This window comes from Ursus arctos, unplaced genomic scaffold (assembly GCF_023065955.2).
Source record: "Ursus arctos isolate Adak ecotype North America unplaced genomic scaffold, UrsArc2.0 scaffold_10, whole genome shotgun sequence".
Classification (NCBI taxonomy): domain Eukaryota; kingdom Metazoa; phylum Chordata; class Mammalia; order Carnivora; family Ursidae; genus Ursus; species Ursus arctos.
Window position 1 is genome coordinate 52,151,613 of NW_026622764.1, and position 20,176 is coordinate 52,171,788.

A 20,176-nucleotide genomic window follows, 5' to 3' on the forward strand; every position below is an offset into this window, starting at 1 on the left:
ACAATCTGTTCTCTGTATTTACTTATACCAAAAAAAAAAAAAAGAGGGGCATTTAAACTTAATGAATGTATTGCTCCTACTTTATATGCAAATATATTGTAGTTCAACTTTATAAAAGCATTTAGGAACCCTCACCCACCTGGAACTATCTCACTTCAACAGAGTCTCCAGTTAACTCTTTTTCTGTAAGTAGATTTTTGGGGGAGAAATTCACAGAAAATTATTCAATGACACATGACAAAAACATAAATAACACCCACAGATTTAGAAGCTGGAGGGTAAGATGTCAGTTACATATGAATTACATCATTGTATATTCCTAAGTGGATTTGATATGGTTTTCACTTGTTTGTCCTAAAATTATACTTACAACATATCCATCCTACTTTTTATGTGAACTCTTAAAGAATGCCACCAATCTATGGAAGTTAAGCATTGCTTGGTTGTCTATGTGTTTGTGTGTGTGTATGCGTGTATCTGAGTGTTCATGCTAAGTGGCAAGAGATATGTGTTATATATGATACATAGCCTCTTTGCCCTAAATGTAAATTCACAAAAAACTCATTGGATGCAGAATTACAGATTTCTTTCTATAAAGTTTTCATAAATTGTGACATAAAGAGTGGGAATCATGGTTCATATGCTTACTGCATATGTTAATGGGAACTGTGGTCTAGAGCACCTACGTTTCCATTGTAGACAGTGTTTTTAAACTTGGTGATTTCAGAGATGCGGCAGCTGCTGCAAATAATGCATTGTTCTGTACTAGATCTTTGCTTAGTGAAGGAAATAGAATCTGCCAGTACTACTTTTTCCATTTCGTTTGGACTCATGATGATCACATGTCAATTTTGTGGAGACAAACTTTTCCTACTCTCCTTAGATGCATTTTTTTTAATGGAGAAATAAATGCTTACATCGTATTTCCTGTGTCCTTGTGCCAAGTGCCAATGGTAAACTATGTCCTTTCTATATCTGGAGCAGGCTTTTTGTTTTATTTAATTCTCAGAAGGCTGGGGTGTCCAGTTACATATTTATTAAAGAATAAAATTTCCAGGAGACTCGTTAGCTCAAAATGTCACATTCCTTTCTAACAACAACAACAAAAAGAGTACTCTCATTTCATGAGAAACATTTGTGGAAAATAGATTTGTCCACAGTAACAATTGAGCTTTGAGTTTTTAACATTCTCCATTTTCATAATTCTTAGTTTTGCATTGCGCATTGCTTCAGTTTTTATCTTACATGTATTTCCCTATTCCTTTACTTCCCTTAAGCACATTTTAGAGTTGTATTTTCTTATCCCCCATCATCCTTGTTTTCATAATTGATGTTTCATATTCATAAGGTAACTTAATTCTTGGACTTTTATACTTTCAAGTACATATTCAGACTTGGATATAAAGTTCCTTGTTGGACATATCCTATGGGCCCCTCAAAACAATATCTCCAACTTAACCATTTTCCCTCCAAAATTTGTTCCCTTCTCATGTTCTATCTTGGAAGAATGAAATCATTTTCCATGAAATTGCCCATCCAAAAATCTTAGAGTGTTTCCGAATATCTCCCTTTCCTTCACCTCTTCTTTTCCTATGCTTCTGCCTTTGTAAATCTATATCTGTTCCTGTGTCTCAATCACAACTGCCAGATACTCAGGTCATCATGTCTCATGTGCATCATTTGAGCAGCCTTCTAACTAGTCCTTCATTGAATCCTCTCTTACCGCTATTATTGATTGTTCTAAAATGCAAGTCTTGTCATATTACGTCCCTCTGAATTATTTTATGTCTTTTCCACTGTCTCCAAGATAAAAACATACTCACTGACTTCTGTAAGTGCTATTATGATCTCACCCCTGCTTACCTTTTCAATTTCCACCACTCCCCACTCTGTATCACATATTCCAGCTATTCTGTGTTTTCTTCATTTCCTAAAATATACATTAAGCTAGATCAGACCACAAAGGTTGGTTTGCATTCAAAGATTGACTAGAAGTCAAATTAGGTTTAAGGTTACTTTCACTTAGGCTTTCTACTAAATTAGAAAAAAAAGCAGCACTAAGGACGTATAATATAAACATCTAAGTGAATGGATACAGCACTTCAGTGTCCCCCTAGTTCCTTAGGGAGGTGTGACCAAAATTCTACTGTCAATGTAGTATATATTCAGTGAGTAGTATGTCGGGTCATATACAGAAGCACAGTATTTTTTTTTTTCCATTAGGCAGGGTGAGGGGCCATGTTAATGTTCAAAGATCTACCTTCTACCATATAACAAAATTTTCCTGTATCTAAACATGAATGATTTTTTTTTGCCATGTCATTAGGTTTATAGCAGGTCTTACAATTATCTTTCATAGTGATGTTTTCTCTTGCCTCCTGGCTTTGTACCTATTGCTGCTTCTGTGTGCATAGTTCTAAGACTCATTTTTCTTGAATAACTCATAACCATTCTTTAAGACTCAGACAAGTGGTCATCTGTTCCAGAACATTTTCCTTCGTCATTTTCCTCACCAGCATCCTGTGCATCATTTTTTATAGTCCTCGGTGTACTGATTTTTAAATGGTGGTCTGTTTACTTGTCTACTAATAAATGTAAGCTCCGTCAGAGTAAGGACCAGGTCTTACTCATCTTCATATTTTTAATATCTAGCAAACATTAACATGTCGTAATCACCTATATCTATATGAGGAAAAAAGGGAGGGAGAAGGGAAGGAATCTTTTAATGATCCAAAGATAAAGATAATAAACCATTTTGGGGGGGGGAGTGTGTGTGTTGTCATTTTTTGCCAAGTTGTTTTTGATCTTCAGTATTTAGTTGAATTTAAATAATCGTGATACATTAATGTCATTTTAAAGAAGGAACGTCTGTTTTAAAGTGTTCAGCCATGTTTCTTTAAAAACATTAGAATTTCTGGTTTCCAATTTGTGTAACAATATAAACTTTAAATTATTGCTTTAAAATATGTGTCTTTGGGACACCTGGGTGGCTCAGTCATTTAAGCTCCTGTCTTCAGCTCAGGTCATGATCCCAGGGTCCTGGGATCGAGTCCCACATCGGGCTCCCTGTTCAGTGGAGAGCCTGCTTCTCCCTCTGCCTGCCACTCCCCCTACTTGTGCTCTCTCTGTCTCTCTGACGAATGAATAAAATCTTAAATAAAATGAAATATGTGTCTTCTATGGGAATGCTGTAGATTAGAGACCAAGAAGTATTGCAAAACTGTTGATTTTCCCCCCACTCCTGTAATAATATGTTTTAATATTTATTTTTATTACACGAGAGGCATGGGCCCTGACCCCGTGGAACTTACTTATTTACATCCTGTTAATGAAATGAATACAACCATTTAATCAAATCACTGTGACAGGGAACCAGAGAGTAGAGGTCAAACAGATAGGTCTTTTCCATGAAAATTAAATAGCTTTTTAATAGCTCTGTTGATATTTGAAAGTAAAGTAGTAAAATCTTTTGTGTTGGTAGACTGTTTCTAGAGCAGTAGTTCTCAACCTTGGCTACATTAATAGAATTACCTGTAAGCTTTAAAAAACACTCAAAACCAGGGGCACCTGGGTAGCTTGTTGGTTAAGCATCTGACTCTTGATTTCAGCTCAGATCGTGATCTCAAAGTCATGGGATCAAGCCCCATGTTGGGTTCTGTGGTCTGCATGGTGGGGTCTGCTTGGCATTCTCTCTCTGCCCCTCTCCCTTCTCCCCGCTTGTGTTCTCTCTCTCTTTCTCTCTAAAATAAACAAATAAAATCTTTAAATAAATAACACCCAAAACCAATTCAATTAGAATGACAGGTGGGAATGTTAGGACCAGGCATCAGTGCATTTCAAGGCCAATTCTGAAGACCACCGGTCACCAGGTACTTGTATATCCTCATTTAGTTGAATTTGTTTAAATAATGATATATTAATGTCGTGTAAAGAAAGAATGTTTGCAATAGAAATCTATCTTAGGGCTTTCAGCCACTTTTTTTTTTTTTTCCCCATCATTAGACTCTCCTGTTTCCAACATGTAGTAAATTTGAGAATATTGAGTCCAGTCTGATCTAAATTTAAAGCTTCTTCTCTTCCCAACTTGGACCATACAGGCATTGGTGATCCCATTGGAAAAAGGCATACTTCCTTAGCACTTACTATAAAAGTGGTAGATTCCCCAAATTCAGTATTTTTTTTAAAAAAGATTTTATTTATTTATTTTACAGAGAGAGAGACAGCCAGCGAGAGAGAGAACACAAGCAGGGGGAGTGGGAGAGGAAGAAGCAGGCTCCCAGCAGAGCAGGGAGCCCGATGCAGGGCTCGATCCCAGGACCTGGGATCACGCCCTGAGCTGAAGGCAGATACAACGACTGAGTCACCCAGGTGCCCCCCAAATTCAGTATTCTTATCCTAGGACATAAACCTGTGTACACAAGAATATACCTGGGTCCCTCTCTGGTGCCCCCATGGGACGTTGGCAGCTAGGAAACTAAAATGTAGCGTTCATCCTACTTGCTAACTGTGAATAATGAAGTCTTTTGTCCCTGACTCAGGCATATCATGTCTTCTGCCAACATCCATGAAACAGTGATAGGCTTTTTATTAGCTAAATTTTTAGCTTATAAGCAGGGTTAGATAAAGAAATTCCAGACCCAACAAAGAAGAAGCACATTTATTATTGGGCTCCCTATCTAGAGGTGTTCATAAGTGGATGGATAAATCTCTTGATGGGGATACTGCATAAACATAGCAAGAAATAAAGCCCCAGACTAGTTTTCCTTGGACTTCTAATGTCATTACATAATAGCATGAATTTTGGGATGCCTGGGTGGTTCAGTCGGTTAAGCATCTGCGTTAGGCTCAGGTCATGATCTCAGGGTCCTGGGATCCAGCCCTACATGGGGCTCCTTGTTCAGTGGGGAGTCTGCTGGAGGATTCTCTGTTCCTCTCCCTCTGCCCCTCCCCCTGCTCATGCTCTTTTTCTCTGAAATAAATAAATAAAATCTTAAAAAAACACAATAGCATGAATTTTATTATTCCTTTTAGAAAACTTAGTAAATAGATTTAGACTTGTCTACAGAATACCAGAAGATTCTTACAGAGTTATACAATGAGAAGGATATTGTGCCCCTCCCAAGTTGAACCACTAGAAAATCCCTCCATAAACATGACCGCAATACATAAATGATCCAACTTCCATCCATTGTCTCTGTATATCCCTACTCTAATAAATCTTTATTCACTTTCAGATGAAGGGAAACTCAAAATTATTATGTCAAAAATGTAATCGATTCTAGACTTCATATCAAATCTCCTAACACCCTGGGGAATCAAGATTTGAATCTCTAATCTCTGCCTTGAGAACCCTCTTTCTGCCTTATTGTAAGTTAAGTATCTCTGACTTGTTTTATTGGAAATTCATGGACATAAGTTTCATTAGCATTAATGAGACTTTAATATCTAATGCGGAGATAAGAACATAATATTTTTCTCTCATTGCTGAAAGCCTCTGATAATGTTTATCAGAATACTTTGAAAGTGTAGATTAAAATCTAGTCTGGCATTCTAAAAGAGTGATGATTCAGATTTGGATCACCTATGATACCTGGCCTTCACTGAGCATAAATAACGCTTTAACACTAGCATCCTGGTCATAACCTCACATGGTCTTTGTCTTTCTCTTTAGAAATGTTTTGTGTGTCGTGCACATTCATCCACTAGGTGGCAGTATGTACTCAAGAATGTATACTGTTTCTAGTCCCCTGTTCCTCCCCCGCCCCCAACTGAATTTAAGATGTCAAACTTTTTTATCTGGAAAACAGCCATTGTATCAAATCATAAGAAACAGTTTTGTCTGAATTCAAGCTCCTACCTAGAAGTGACTACAGAGATTTTAAAAATGTTAATACTTCCTGCCATGTACTCTCAACCACATTCCTCTCTTCCCAATACGTTCACACACACATCTGCAGAATAGATGATCCTTCATGGTCTTCTCATCCCTCACCATTTTAGAGTTTTTCATACCTTCCTCCTTAAACACACACATGGCCTTTCTAAATTCCCGTAACCTATTTTTCAACTCCAATACTCTTAGTATCCTAACTCTTATTTCTGTGGCTCTTGCCTGATAATGGACTTTTCCCTTTTTCCATATATACTTATTCAAAAAATCAAATAATAGAGTGTTAAGGGATTTTTACATATCATCAACTTTGACTACCTAATTTTTTTCCCAGATGAGCATACTGAAGTCCCAATATAAAGTCAATAATGTTAGTGCTGGACCTGACACTAGAGATCATCTACTTAGAGATTCTACAGACACCAGTGTTGAGACCCAGAGGTCTGGTGACTTTCTTAGGGTCATCCCAGAGGTAATAATGTGGAGCTGTATCTTTATTCTCTTGATCCTCAGATCAGAGCTCTTTTCATCACAGAGCTTTGCCTCATTTAATCATTGATTTATACATTCAACTTATTCATCTATTTGTCAAAAAATATTTAAGTAGCTGCTCTGTTCCTGGCACCGTGCTAACGTTTGCAGGTACAAATTTGGAGAGTTACACCGCTTTAAAGAGGAAGCTAAAACTGAGTAAACTGCCACCAGGTGGCATAAGCCTTCAGATTGGCAAGGACATTTATAGGTAGTTTGTAGGTAACCGGTTTTCCTTCTTAGACCTTTTTTTCCAAACTCAGATGATGAGAACTGGTTTGAATGTGCATTCAGACTTATTTTCTGTTAAGGTGCTGCCAATCTGCCAGCCTCCCAGGCACAAGTCTTTGAGTTATTTTTCTGTTTCCTTTCATGTTTTACTCATTGACCCACTGCTTGTTCAAACTGGTTCCTTTCCTCACCTTTAGCCCCTTTATAAAAACCTGCAATTTAGCAACGTCAGGAAAACAACACCTTGGGCTAGTCTCAGCCTACTGCAAGCTCACTGCTACTTCTGAGGCCATGTTCCTACTGTTCTCGTCCCTGAAATTCCTTCCTTGTAAAATCATTGACTTACCAGTAATCAACAAACATTTGAATGGTTTTTATGATGATGCTGATATATGAGATGCCAAACTATGTACTCTATTTCCATACCCTTTCTACCCTTCTGAGAGTGAAGAAGATCCAGTTGGTAAAATGGGTATATGAACAAATAGATTGAAGGCAATTACCAGGCCTAGTGATGACCAAAGTATCAACCTTGCAGGGGTGGTCAAGAAAGAAATTGGCCCTTGAGTTAGGTCTGGAGGTAACTCAAATAGCTTAAATGGATACAGAGTCAAAGATGGTTTTATAGAGTGGGATGAAATGGCATGGTATTTCAAAGTCTGACAATTTTAGCATGGTTGGAAGGTATGATGTTTATAGGTAAATGGCCAGAGTTGATATTAAAAAGAAAGGTAGGTACCAGATTATGAGGGTCCTTGAATGACATGCAAGGAAGTTAGGACTTTATCCTTTAGGTATTAAAAGTCATTACAATATTTAGGAAGGGGGATGACACAAACAGATTTTCATTTTAGAAAGATCATCCCCAGTCGTATGTGGCATGGATTGGAAAAAGGTGAGACCAGATATAAAGGAACCAGTTAGGAAATGACCATAGAACCTGGGTGGGGAGGCTAAGGCCTGAACCAAGGTAAAACCTGTGCTGAAGGAGAGGCGGGGATGGATCTGAAAGCATCGGCAGGATTTGATAATATGATATTGTGATTTATAATAAGAAATATATATTTCATCTTTGTCCTCTTTTCTGGCAGACAGCTCCTAAAACCCATGGAATTTTCTAAGTGATGAGAACCAGAAATGTGTCTTTTGTTATGTTAATGAGGTGACTTTTGGAAAACTCCTGTGTCACCAAAGGATGGTGGCTGATTGCCAGGAGAAGGAGGAAATGATTAGAGGGTTGGAACTTTCAGTCCCACCCCCTGACCTCAGGGGAGGGGGGAGAGGCTAGGGGCTGGAGGTTGAATCAATCACCGATGGTCAATGACCAATGATTTAATCAATTGTGCTAGTAATGAAGCCTCCATAAAAACCCAAAAGGGTGGGAGAGAGCTTGCAGGTTGGTGAACACATGGAGATTTGGGAACAGTGGCACACTCAGACTATGGAAGCCCCCTGCCCTGTCCCCATACCTTGCCCTATGCATCTCTTCCATCTGGCTGTTCCTGAGTCACATCCTTTAATAATAAACCAGTAATCTACTAAGTAAAATGTTTCTCTGAGTTTTGTGAGCCATTCTAACAAATCAATCAAAGCTGACGAGGGAGTCATGCGACCCACCAATCTAGAGCTGATTGCACAACCTGGACTTGGGACTGGCATATAAAGTGGAGGGGATGAGGATGAGAATAGGAGGGGGGCTGAAGACATTCTTGTGAGACTGAGCCCTTAGCCTGTGGAATTGGACGCTATCTTCAGGTAGTGTCAGAACTGAATTGAGTTGTAGGACACCGAGCTAGCATCTGAGAATTGCTTGGTGGTGTGTGGGAAAATTTCTCCCCATACAAATTGGAATCAGTTTCAGAACCTTTAGGTGAAGAATATAATTTGAGAGTAAGGAGAAAATGCTAGGTAGCCACTAGGTTCCTGGCTTAGGTCACTGGGTGAATGGTGATATCATTAAATAAGATAGAGGACGCAGGAGGCCAGGCAGTTTTTAGGGGGTTGTGGTGGTGAATGTCCTGAGTTTACTTGAGGACATATTATCTGATTATTTGCACTAATCAACCTCATACATTATTAACATATAGGCTAGGATGAAAGATCTAGGTAAGGAAAAACTCCCTTATAAAAACATTCATCAATCAATCAATATGTCAGTCAAAAATATTTTTGTGCTTCTTTTATGTCTTCTAAGGAGTTAAGTGCAATGGGTATGTGGACCACACCTCCCAAATTGTCCACAATAGTTTCACTTTCCTACAGTATTACTTTCAATAAAGGCAATTCATTAAATATGTAATTAATGTGATTTAATTTTTTATCTTGTAAGACTTTTATCATAAATAAGTTCATAAATTATTAAAAGGTTTAAGGCATGAGTCCTGAAAATAAGAGATCTGTAGTCTAATCCAGAAAAACTCAACATCTCTTAACCATTTAGTGGTAAACTTTGGGTGTTATGAAGGTTCATGGAGCATCCAGAAAGTAGCTGTCAGTTTTGGAAGGAGGAATTAGAGAGGGCTACAGTAAGGTGAAACTGGAATTGTAGCAGTGCTCTAAAGAATGACCAATATCTGAAAAGTCAGGCAGTGGGTGAGGAGAGCAGCGTTAGGAAAGACAGCAAGTTGGAAATGACCTCAATGAGATTGAGGACCATGGCCTATCTTGATTTGTCTTTTGACTCAGCCATAGAGAGTGGCTGATAGGTTGTATGACTCCTATTTCTGCTTTCCCATATTTACCTCCTCTTCATGATTCACTTAATTATTTTTCTGAGTTATAGTGAAGATTTCTAGTTGTATGGTTTCCATGATCTCTTTTTTCCATTTTCTTCCTGGTTTTTTTAAATTTGCATTTCATTCTGAATTTCTGCTTTTCTGACTTTCATCCTAAAAGTTCTGCTAAATTTTATATTCCTAATCACCTTAGTTTCTATTTTTGGTAACATTCCCATTTGCCTCTGAGGTCCACATGCAGCCTTTTGAGGCAAGGTAATTGAAATTCCCACTAGAATTAACTGTGTAATAATGAGATATTCTTCTAGCATATTTTCAAGAGCTGTGGACAAATAAACATGTGGCACTGAAAAATCCATCATGTGACAAGGATATGTATTAGTGCCTCCTGCACAGTAGACATTTGATAAATCTTTCCAAATGAATGGATTTTACATAATATCTTGTTAATAAAAAAAGACTACATCTTTTCTGGTGTACACTTTGCACAGCACTTTTTACTATCAGAATAAGAAATACAGTAGGAGACTCAAGGAATAAGCAACAAGGCCGTGGTTCTTCTGGATATGATTGCCTCTGTCTTCTCCTTCAGTCAAATCAAGCTGACTTCTATGATCTGGATAGAGGTGAAGATCAGGGAACTGGTGTATCAACCCCCTTCTATCCATTGGGCCCTAGCCCAGGGATCTGTGTGAAGTATATCAAAACACTAGTCCAAATGGCTGATGTCCACTTCAGCTATTTGTTCACAAATAGGAGTTCTGAAAGCTTTGAAAACAATTTGTTTTGAAACTTTGTGAGCATTCCTTTTATAATTTGTTTATACTGTTTAGTGAACAAGCTACTGATGTCTCTGCTAGAGCAAAATTAAAATTCAGCTAGGCTCACTTTGATGGTTGGTCATAAATTCCAGGTTAGCAAAGTCCACATTAATGAGATTTTATTATCTATCTAAATATGTATATGTATATATGTATATGTGAATTAAGAATGATAGCAATTTGAAACTGGAAGGGAACATAAAGTAGAATTCTGTTTAAAGCTCACATTTTACAGAGGAAGAGATTTGTGACTGGTAAATTGTTCTTTTTTCTTGTACTCAAGAGACTAGTTCTATATTTAAACACAATCCATAAATAGCCTCTTTACGGATATAATTCGCTACGATTCCATGACTCTCTGAGGAGCAGGTTACACGTTATGTAATGCTCTTATTTTTATTAGCTATGTCTTATCATCTCCTATAAGTCTATAGGCACTTTGAAGGTAGAAATTTTGTTTTATTTATCTTTGCATTTTCCATCATACCTGTTTCAGTACATCCCACATCTGATACTGTATTAAGCATGAAGCCATCTGCAGGCAGCCATGATCCTGCACTGAAATTAAGGAAACAGGCATTAAGGTGGTAGGTCTCCTGTGGGCTTAGCACATTTCTTTTGCTTCAGAACATCTGATAGTTTCCCTGGAGAGCTTTGTTCGCTATTCAGAGATCTGCAGTCTACATTCTTCACCTGATAGTTATAAAGCTGTGTCCCTAATGCTCAGGCCTTCCCATCCCATTTTTTCCCCACCCTAAAACCAACATCAGCATTGGACTGGACTGGATTTGCCATTCTCTGGTTTGGACACAAATTGGAATTGCTACCACTGCACAGGACCCTGTTCCTTGTGCCTCTCAGCTCATCCTCCTTCATCCTGGCATGCTGAGTTTAACTTGGGCATCCTGCTGTAATCCCACTCTGAGAGCTAAAGCTATTGCTTGCCTATCACTGATACATAAAAGAAATCAGTGTTGAACAATTTGAAAGAATGAATTTTGTCATTAATTATGCAGTTGACATATTTATTGAGTACCTAATATATACCATACTACATGCTGTTCAGGTGTTAGAGATACAACAAGGAACAAGACTAAATCCCTGCCCTCCATGGAGTTTACATTCTAGTCTAGAAGGAACATGATAAGCAAATAAGTGAATAGATATATAAAGTCGCTGCTAAAAAGTAAGTGCTGTGAAGAAACATAAAGCAGGGAAAGAGAATAGAAAATGACATCATTAATCAAAATCACTAACATGAAGGAAATGCAAATCAAAACCACAATGAGACATCACCTCATGCTTGTTAGAATGGCTATTATCAAAAAGACAAGAGATAACAAGTGTTCACAAGGATGTGGAAAAAGGGAGCCTTGTGCACTGTTGGTGGGAATGTAAATTGGTGCAGCCACTGTAGAGAACAGTGTAGAGGTTCCTCAAAAAATTAAAAATAAACTTTTAAACCAAATAAACCAAAGCTAAGTGACTGAAGCCATGAGTGAGATGCCAGTGACCATGGAGCCCTAAGGACAGTCTCAGCCAAACTGCTTCCATTGAGTGAAAATAGGCTTTGTGATGGGCTGAGAAGTGGGCATGGTGGCTGGGGTGCTCTTCCACACCTTTTCCTGTCTCAGGATCTGAATGTGGGATCGGAACCTGATGTGTGTCACCGGGAAAACCATGATGCAGAGTGGTGACACCTTTGGCGCATTGATGGCCATCAGGATGGGCATCTGATGCTAATGAGGGCAGTGATGGCCCATTACAGCTGCCCCTTCCCATCAGTGCCAGCTCATGTACTGTAATAAAGCAAAAAAAAAACAGAGCCACCATATGATCTAGCAATTCTACTTCTGGGTATTTATCTGAAGAAACCAAAAATATTTATTTGTAAAGATAAATGTACCCGTATGTTCATTGCAGCGTTATTTGTGATAGCCAAGATGTGGAAACAACCTAAGTGTCTGTCAATGTATGATTGGGTAAAGAGGATCCACACATACAGTGGAATATTAGCCATAAAAAGAAGGAAATCCTGCCATTTGCATTGACATGGTTGGACCTCAGGGGCATTATGCTGAGTGAAATAAGTCAGATAGAGAAAGACAAATACCATATGATCTCACTTATATGTGGAATCTAAAAAAATACAACTCCCCCTCCCCCCCGAAAAAACAAGCTCAGCGATACGGAGAACATATCAGCGATTGCCAGAGGTGGGGGAGTGGCAAATGAATGAAGATAGTCAAAAGGTACAAACTTCTTGTTATAAAATAAGTAAGTCCTGAGGATTTAAAGTGCATTATGGTGACTATAGTTAGTAACACTATATTATATATTTGAAAGTTGCTAAGAGAATAGATTTTAAAAGTAATTCAAAAAAAAAATGAGGGGGGGGCGCCTGGGTGGCTCAGTCATTAAGCGTCTGCCATCAGCTCAGGTCATGATCCCAGGGTCCTGGGATCAAGCCCTGCATTGGGCTCCCTGCTCAGCGGGAAGCCTGCTTCTCCCTCTCCCACTCCCCCTGCTTGTGTTTCTTCTCTCACTGTGTCTCTCTCTGTCAAATAAATAAAATCTTTAAAAAACAAAATGAGGGAGTACTATTTTAGGAAGAATGGTCAGGGAAGCCCTGGACTAGAGACAATTTGGAATCATCTGTGTATAGGTTGTACTGAAAGCCATCCATTCATAGGATGGATGAGTGAGATCATGTAGAGAATAAATGTGCTTAGTGAAGAAATGTCTGAGGACTCAGCCTTGGGGCATTCCAGCATTATAGGTGAGGAACTGAGGATGATTCAGGAAAGAAGATCAAGAAGGACTAGCTACTGAGGTAGAAGGACAGGCCAGCAGGAGAGTGTAGTGTTCTGGAAGTCGAATTGAGAGAGTATTTCTAAAAAGAGGCCAGTCAGCTTAGACCAAGAATTGACTTTTGAATTTGGCAATTAGAAGCTAATTGGCGATCAAGGAAGTAACAGTTTTGTTGAAATGGAGGGGCCCCTGATAGGAGTCGGCTCAAGAGAGAATGAGAGAAGAAGAAATGGAGGGTGAATGTGCATAGTGCCTTTACAGTACATTGCTACAAAAGGAAGCAGAAAATGGGCAGTATCTAGAGAGAGCTGTGACCAAGAAAAGCTTTGATTTTTCTAAAATGGGAGAAATAAAACACCGTTTTTGTCAGCAGAGAACAAAGATGCAGCAGAGAGAGAACTGGTGATGCAAGAGAGAGGGATTATATAGGCAAGAGGCTGTGAGATTCAGTGAGCGTGCAGAACACATTTCTTCCAGTAAAAACAACTTTCAGCCAGAGACTTAGGGCATTGCGAAAGAAGGCAAACAGGCAATGGTAAATTAATCATTTTGGCAAGTGTGCATTTCATTTCTGCTCTGTTTTTCTTTCTCATTGTTAAATTAAGTGAATAAGTGAAGTTATACTGATAGCGAATATGCAAGTGAAATTATACTGATAGTAAGAGTGTTGATACACATAATTTTAGACAGTGACCCGTCAGTGAGGTCAGTGGTATCTTAGTGAATTATTTGTAGTCTCTAATCCTAGAATAACTTGAAATGTACACTCTTCAGTGTATGGTAAATAATCTAACACATTATTATAATTATACCCACGTCATTAAAACAATAGCAACTTCCTTTTTGTAGCATGTCTGCTAATGGGTCTTTAGTTTTCTTGAGGAAAGCCTCAGAGAAAACCCAAATGGGAAATGTATGACCCTATGAACAGAAAATATTTCCTATTTGGGTTTTTCTCTTTATAGTACTTCGGTTCTAAGTTCTCAGGCATAAATAGGGGTAGAAACTGACCTAAAGTCCAACGTACTTTTTACCTCCCCCCCATAAAGTATTCTATAGGATGAGAAATTCAAACGAAATAAATAAGAAACAAGATTTTCAGGACATCAGTTGTGATCAGAAAGAGGGAGTACCCTCAGTGAATATAAAACCTTAATGACAGGTGTGATGAATTTCTGTTAATGTAAAACTAAGACTTTTAGATCTAAAGAATGACAGTAAAGATCATCTATTCCAACCACTTTATTTTACAGATGAATAAACTCAGTGACCAGTGATTAAATAACTTGCATGAAGACGCCGGCTGTGTTGGGTGAGTTTTAAAATTAATGAAGAGAAAACTAGGATAGTAATAATAATAATAATAATAATAATAATGATAATAATAATAATAATGATAACATTTATTGAGTGCTTTCATATACCAGGCACCACGCTGAGTACTTTACAGTCAAAACCTCAGTGAAAATTTACAGCAAGTGTATGAACTGGAAAGTAAGAGATTTCTTAACCGAACTGCTACTTAATTGACTTACCAAGTTCACTACTTATAGCTCTATTACCTTCTCTTTAAAAACCTGACTGATGCAGGTAGTGTGATGAATACTTTAGGCTGGTTAAGTTTTTTTCAAAAATTTCTTTACATTTATCTAATCTGTAATCTGCAGGCACAATCTACATTGGTATCAGTATCACCTGAGAATTTGTTAAAAATGCCGATTATCAAACTACGCCCAGACTCCAAGTCTTGATACCAAGAGTCTTTCATCCTCCTTGGATTAGTAGCTACTCAAGGCATACTTATCTTAGAGTGAAAGGCAGGAGTTCACTAGATCAAGCGCAATTGTGCAAGCACAGTTCAAACCTCTGCTCGTGTCATGTTCACTAACATCCTGTTAGTCAAAGCAAAGTAAATGGCCAAGCCTAAATTTAAGGAGTAAGAAAATATACTTTCATTAAGGAGAGGGATGAGGGTGAATATTTAATAAACAAGGATCTAATCTACCATCTGAATTTAGAACTGGTATTGTTTACAAAAATAGTGTTTAGTATGTTGTTATCAAAAACAGTGCAAATAGTTGACTCAATAAAATTTAACAAATATTTATTGAATGCCTTTTATTTGTTGGTGTGTGTTAGGTATTCAAGATATAGAGATGGATGAGACAGTCCCTGCCCTCAAGAAACTCAGAGACTGGGGTGCTTGGGTGGCTCAGTTGGTTAAGTGTCTGGCTCTTGATTTTGGCTCAGGTCATGATTGAGCCCTATGTTGGACTCTGCTCAGAACAGCATCTTCTTGAAGTCCTCTCCCTCTGCTCCTCCCCTCACTCACATGTGCGTGTGTGCTCTTTCTCTCTCAAATAAATAAAATAAACCTTAAAAAAAAATAAAGAAGCTCAGAGACTGACCTATAAGCAAATCAAAATTTCATGTAATGAATGCAGCAAAAGCATTTACAGCTCTCTAGGGTTGGTGTTATTATTTTCATTTTATACATAAGAAGCTGAGACTAAGAAGGATTAAATGATTTGTACAATATTACATAATAGACAAAACTGAAATCCCACCCCTTTTTAGGGCAGAGGATTAAAAACCTAAACTTCCTGTCATTCCACATATCCTTCCTCAGAAAATAAACACTAAAGTGATTCAGTCTAATACTTCACTTGATGCTGAATCCTTGTATCCTTAAGGCAGCAAAAAACCAACATCTCAGTGAACTGAACACCATGATAATAGATGCAGAATGGATTACATATGCTTTCTGCTGCTTTGTAAATCTTCCCTTTTTACTATTTGACTTAGATTCCCCATCAAACTCACCTTTATAATATTTAAATCATAAGTCAGATTTGCATACCTATCCTCAGCTAATAGAGATCTGAGATGCTTGAGGGTACTTTGAACAGTTTTAAAAATATCTGACTCACAGGCCATGGTCTTTTAGTGGATCGAACTTTTGTTAATATAAACTATTTTGATGATAAAGGGAAAACTGAATGGACCATTGGGGCTTCCATTCCTGAGAAGTAAAAAGGATTATGGGCAGTAAAAGGTATCTTGAGGATTGAAAGTTATGTATAATTATGACTTTCAGCCCTGTTAGCCACCATGAAGCTATTACTATAATGTTCTATATCAATATTTAATAGTGTGCAATAACAGTTTCAATATGAAATGGTTCTTCATATTTGTTCAGAAGAATATCCATGAGCTAATGTTTGCAGAACATGCACCATAATCCTATTAAGGCAAATTATAGGTACCGTGTTATTGTCCCCATGTTAAAAAAAAGAGAAACCAGCACTCCACTAGGGTAAAGTAAGAAGTCATTGGAAGAGTCCAATATAGCACACGAGTCCAGTGACTACTAGCCTGGACAGTTAGACTTTTGGCTCTTGGAACAAAACTTTGGGGAATGTTAAGGGCACAAAAATAAACCCAACCACTAAGACTTAATTTTATGTGGCCTGTCAGAAACTAATGAGCACATTTAATGCTTGGGTAAGAATCAGGATAATTATGAATATTAAAAAGGATAAGGAAACTTGATGAATCAGAAGAATTTTTCTGTGCCGTCATTTACACTGGAGGATGTTTGTGTTCTGTTCATTTCTTGCAGTGAGTTTCATGTTGGTTATTTAGGGTCTGGGTTTTGGTTCACTGCAGTTATAGTTAATGTAATACTAGCTGCCAACATTTTATTACTTCAATTTTCCCTCTTCTTTCCCAAGTCCCAAGCTTGTCAGCACTAGAGGGATCCCTTCCATGATGCTTAGTACTGAAAGTCTGTCTCAGTACTGAGAGTTTCTTATACAAACAGAAGTGCAGTCAAAGCTGCAGACATTGTTTCCCCTTCTTGATGACTGAGTATCGGAGCTGAGTTGGGCCTGTTCTTCAGGGAGTTCCCAACTATTTAATCTGTTAGAAAATATGCCTGGTTATGATCTCCATCTTTTTGTACTGTTTGAGGGCTGATTTGTGACCTTGATCTATTGATGCCTGATCTATTCTAGAGAATGTTCCATGTGCACTCATAAAGAATGTGTGTTCTGCTGCTTTAGAATGAAATGCTCTGAATATATCTCTTAAGTCCATCTGGTCCAGTATGTCATTCAAAGCTATCATTTCCTTGTTAATCTTCTGCTTAGATGATCTGTCCATTGCTGTGAGTGGAATGTTAAAGTCCCTTACTATTATTGTATTATTATCAATGAGTTTCTTTAAATTTGTTATTAATTGATTTATATATTTGGCTGCTCCCAAGTTGGGGACATAAATATTTATAATTGTTAGATCTTCTTGTTGGATAGACCCTTTGTTATGATATAGTGCCCTTCTTCATCTCTTATTATAGTCTTCGGTTTAAATTCTAGTTTGTCTGAATTAGTATGGCAAGTATGGCTACTCCAGCTTTCTTTTGATGTCTATTAACATGATAGATGGTTCTCCATGCCCTCACTTTCCATCTATCTTTGGGTCTAAAATGAGTTTCTTGGAAGTAGCATATCGATGGGTCTTGGTTTTTTTATCCATTCTGATACCCTATGTCTTTTGACTGGAGCATTTAGTCCATTTACATTCAGAGTAATTATTGATAGATATTAATTTAGTGCCATTGTATTACCTGTAAAGTTGCTGTTCTGATAGATTGTTGGTTCCTTTCACTTTCAATGGACCTCTGATAGAATCTGGAAAATAGTGACAAGAAAAAAAATATACATCTCTCTTAACTTCAGGTCTAGATACTCAAAGAATTTTTTATTTACAGTGGGCAAATATCTTTGGAGAGTTTTAAGAGCTATTCCCACCTGTGTACATTTGAAATAGAAATGAGGTTTCAGGTTGCTTGTATCTCCCGGAGAGAATATTTGTTTACACAAAAGGGAGGTAAGGTGATGGCACAAGATTTTGGAATGACTTGTCCATGAACATATGTGAGCAGGCTGCTGGTATAAAAAACAAGACCCATTAGAAATCAATATATTTTCTTTTTGTTATTTTTCTTTTTCATCTTATTTTTAAAAAGATAAGTGGCCCTCTTTATTTGGTTGAGAAGGTAAACATTCTCTCATCTTGGGATAAATTATTGGGAAAAGGGTAAATGAAAGAGAACAATTTGAGATGGGAACTCTTTAGCCTATCTTCATGCCAATAATTGATATTACTTCGTGTCAGTGCTTGAGATTTTCCTCAGCCTGCTTGCAAGGGCTGGAATTTATCAATTCAGGCATTTCCATGACAGCAATTTGATATGTCTTCATCTGAATTTCACATAGTTGCTTCTAGCTCGAAGGTAATTTTTCTGGCTCTATATAAATTTTTAAAAAAGGTTAAAATGGCAAAAGTTTCCAAGATCATTTCTACCTTTTTTTAGTCTTTTTTTTTTTTTTTTTTGGTAAGACTACACTGCTTCAATAGTTGCCCAATTAAATGATTATATCCTTAATTATCCCCATGATTTGCAGGATTATGGTTTTAAAAATTAAATCCTACAGACAGCTCATGTAATTTGCCCTACCATCTTTTAGAAATTAGATCCTTTTTAAAAAAAAAAAATCCTGCCATTTTTCTCTCCCATAGAGATTGAATTACTTGTGTACCCTTTTTGTTTTAAGCCAGACTATTCAATTTCTTTCAGGCCATCGATTCAATCATTATATTCTCTATTATAAGTATGACTCAGCTAAATTTATTATTATGAATTTTTGAAAAAAAATCTCTTTTATTTTGAGAATTGGTTTGGTATGCAGTGCCTTTCTTTCCTGTGAGGAAGCCTTATTGTTGTTATGTTGTTTCCCAATTTATTTGGACATCTCTAAATGTAACTTAATTGTTTTATGGTAGTTGGACTTCTCTTTCCTTTGGACTGACATTTATTCTGTGCCTTTCTCTTTCTGTACTTTTATCTACTCATGATTCAGATGGTATTGCTCATCTATCTTTAGAAATCAAGCAGTTTTCAGGTGTGATTCACATTTCTTTTGTCCTGTAATAGGGAAAGCAGAAATTATTATTAAGTGAAGTGTATACAAATGAAAACTAGAGGTTGAGATGAATGAGCTGTTTTTCAAAGTGCCTTCAGAATGTCAGTATCAGGGCCAGAAAGCAACTTCTCTCTGATTTCAGATCCTAGATTTGTTTATTGGCTCTGTTGTCTCTCTTCATTGACCAGTCTCTGAAACAGAACAATGAGTGAGAAACAAAAGGAAGCTAGTTTAGATCTTCCAGGTCAGATTTGCCCCTAGGAATTCTATGTCTTTACTTAAGTGGTTGAAGGTTCATTGGTACTCTGAAGGAAAGGCATTAGAATTTTTCATCACTCATCCATTAAATCAATATGCATTACTGTTTATTATGCCAGGTACTGTGGATATGCAAAGATAAATACAAATAACAGCTTCCACCTATTGAGCAAACTCTTTACTAGGAACTTTTCATATCCTCTTTCTAATCCTGACAACCATCTTTCAAGAGAGGAATTGTTATCCCCATTTTACAGATGTGTAAACTGAGACTCAGAGAGATGAAGTGACTGGTCCAAAGTTACACACCTAGTAAATGGCTGAATTGAGATTTTAACTCACATCTGACTCCATACTCATTCCCTTTCTCTTATATCATATATCGTGCTCATTAACTCCCCCTTCCATGAATAGGACTTTGTCTCTACCTTTAAAAGATTTATAAGCACATAAAAGGTCATGTATTGGGGGGTTCTATTTATATGAAATGTGCAGCATAGGCAAATCTACAGAGACAAAAAGGGCTGGAGTAAGGGGCTGCAGAGTGACAGCTAATGGTACAGGATTTATTTTTGCAGTAATGCAAATGTTCTAAAATTATTTGTGGTGATGGTTGCACAACTCTGTGACTATACTAAAAATCATTCAATTGCGTACTTCAAATGGGTGAATTGTATGATATGTGAATAAATCTCAACGCTGTTATTTTTTATAAGGTTAACAATATAGTAAAGAAGACAGATCTATAAACAGCTAAGATGATACTGGGAAATGTGAAACAGATATGAACAATGCATTCTGGAAACTCAGGGGAAGGTGCAATTATTAGGTCCAGGGGGGCTGGAAGATGGCTTTATGAAATAAACACATTGGAGCTGAATATGAGAGCAAAATTAGAGTATTATAGGCAGT

The 20,176-nt window shown here is 37.4% G+C and overlaps 1 protein-coding gene and 1 pseudogene across 1 annotated transcript in view; both read left to right on the plus strand.

Annotated features, from left to right (window-relative positions):
- The window catches only part of LACC1 (laccase domain containing 1), a 153,892-nt gene that overhangs the window by 12,840 nt on the left and 120,876 nt on the right, over positions 1-20,176 (plus strand). Inside the window, exon 8 of the transcript XR_003314433.4 lies at positions 14,273-14,331. The gene's annotated coding sequence lies outside the window, so the exon portion shown is untranslated. The remainder of the gene's footprint in view (positions 1-14,272; positions 14,332-20,176) is intronic.
- On the plus strand, positions 11,712-12,500 carry LOC113251363 (reactive oxygen species modulator 1-like; annotated as a pseudogene).